Below are 2,303 nucleotides of genomic sequence, written 5' to 3' on the forward strand. Positions count from 1 at the left end.
CACAGTACATTGTGGCTGCAATTGCTATACACATATATTGCTTCTTATTGGATTCATGATCCATTGTTGATACAATGAAAATTCAAAAACTAGGCCATTATTACAAATGCTACTCCTCCTTCATATCTATAATAGAGTTAATGATGCATGTAATGTAATGATGTGACATGATGTAATATAATGTAATTTATGCATACCTGTAACATTATTATTGTGTACTACTGTAGTTGTAAGAGTTAGTTGTTATTGTGTACTTTCAGTTATTGATTAATAATATTATATACAGTAGTCTGTTTTGCCTATAAATGGTCTGCCTACACTTCCCTACAATTAGAACAATACCCACACATAATATTATGTGTTTACAAATACTCCTGAAGATAGTCAAAGATTAGTACAATAATTAAAAGCTATATAGAGCGATATTACCCAAAACTCTACTAGGGGTTTCTCTATACTTGTATATATGAACTTTGTAAAAATGTGTTTGGGTTTAAAGGTGCCCAATTATCCCTTCAACATAAAACAAGAGTAGTATGCTCCTTGTCTTACTCAGAAACTGAAATTTGAAGTTTGATCTTCTAAAGCATTATTTAGGACAAAAGACATTCATTTCTTTTAGGCTGTAGAATTGTGCCAGCATATTGATATTCACGATTTTTCAATGAATATAACTGGAATGCATACACTAAGCCAGTAGAGGTAGCATTGTAGCTAAACATAAACATAAGATTTTGATATAATTATCCATATACTGCGCATTCTGATTGGTTACAACATAGCAACCATATTAAATAATTTGCATCCATTGGCAAATGGAGCCAATTTTTTCAGGCATATATATATTATTTCATTAAATATTTTATTCTATTGTTGCTACATATAATCTATTGTTTACCTTTAATTTGTTAGTACACTAGCTTCCACTTAAAAATGGATATTTATATGCCTGGTGGCACTAAAGGTGTGTTGAACAGACAATTTTAATCAGATGAGCTCGAGAAATAATGATTGCTCAAACAGAGGAAGACCTGGAGAATGCTGATACAATAACATTGAGGGAGGTAGCAAAGAGATATAACTGTAGAGAAAATAATGTTTTTAGTTTGCAAATTAATGTAAATCTGCATGGCTGTAGCTTAATATAGCAATATTAGACACGCTATACTCTAAGACTGATGTGCATAGTAATTAATTGTGCAATATTTTTTTTAAACTGTAGTTCGCTGAATCTTTGCTATTGAATGAGGCATGTACATTGCCTGCTGAGATGAAGTAGGAAAACACAACGTGGCAGAGATTTTATGGTGAGTTTATGAGTTCTAATGTATAGTTCAGTAATGAATGTATATTAAGTAGCATGAATTGTTTTATTATTGTTAAGTGCGTTGTATAGCTACTTGCTACTTACTGTCATACTTGTGGATGGGAAGACAATGTGTTTAGCTACTCTTATCTGAATGTACTCTTTAAAGTTAACAACATCCACATTAATTTGTGCTTGTAGGTCCAGTGTGATGAATATACTATTTACGGTATGTATAAACAAGAAAAGTACGTAAACAAGACATTGGATCTTCAAAAGAAGAAGAGTGTACATAGTATATAAAAATGCAAATACAGTGAGGAGCCATGCTGCACAACTGATGACACTTACGAAGTTCATTTTTCCAGTTATTTGCTTTGCACAAGCAGTATATGCATATATGTATAATTCAGTTAGAGCTTACTAGCTACCATGCATGTTGTAATTGCTCTCCTTGCTTATTTACCCAATTCTGTTGTAAATTGTCAGTTATCCACACTTATAATTGAGTATATATATAAGACCATCTGCATGCTTCTGATAGCTACTGTATAAAGTAGCATACATGCACACTACATTTATGTAAAGTTCTGCAGACAAAGTGAGGTCATGTACATAAGATTTAGGTACATTAGTATAGGACTATAGTGGGAAATGCATGGGCATGCATGGCAAGGATAAAATGCATGCAGTGTGCTGATGAATAAATTTATAGTTACAGCTCAGTAGTAAGCAGATTATTGTGTTGTGTTCTAAGTTTGCTCAGCTACACTGTTAAAATGAAAAGTAACCACAACTCTCAAGGAGTTCCCAGTGTAGGGAGGATTTAACACCCCTGGAGAGTAACCATTACTCCAAAGGAGTAACTGGGGAGTAACACATGCTCTGAAGGTGGTGTCACTTACTCTTCAGAGTAATGGTTATTCTCTTCAGAGTGTTGGTTACTCTCTATGGGGTGTTAAATCCTCCCTACACTGGGAACTCTCAGAATGGTGGT

At 33.6% G+C, this 2,303-nt stretch overlaps 1 long non-coding RNA gene across 1 annotated transcript; it reads left to right on the top strand.

The window, feature by feature from the left end:
* LOC136261308 (uncharacterized) lies at positions 1–1,814 on the top strand. The gene is made up of 3 exons (XR_010703860.1): positions 1–1,064; positions 1,223–1,307; positions 1,508–1,814. It is a non-coding gene; the product is annotated as an uncharacterized lncRNA (long non-coding RNA).
* The last annotated feature ends 489 nt before the right edge of the window (positions 1,815–2,303 follow it).

Source organism: Dysidea avara, chromosome 7 (genome assembly GCF_963678975.1).
Source record: "Dysidea avara chromosome 7, odDysAvar1.4, whole genome shotgun sequence".
In the NCBI taxonomy this organism is placed as follows: Eukaryota; Metazoa; Porifera; class Demospongiae; order Dictyoceratida; family Dysideidae; genus Dysidea; species Dysidea avara.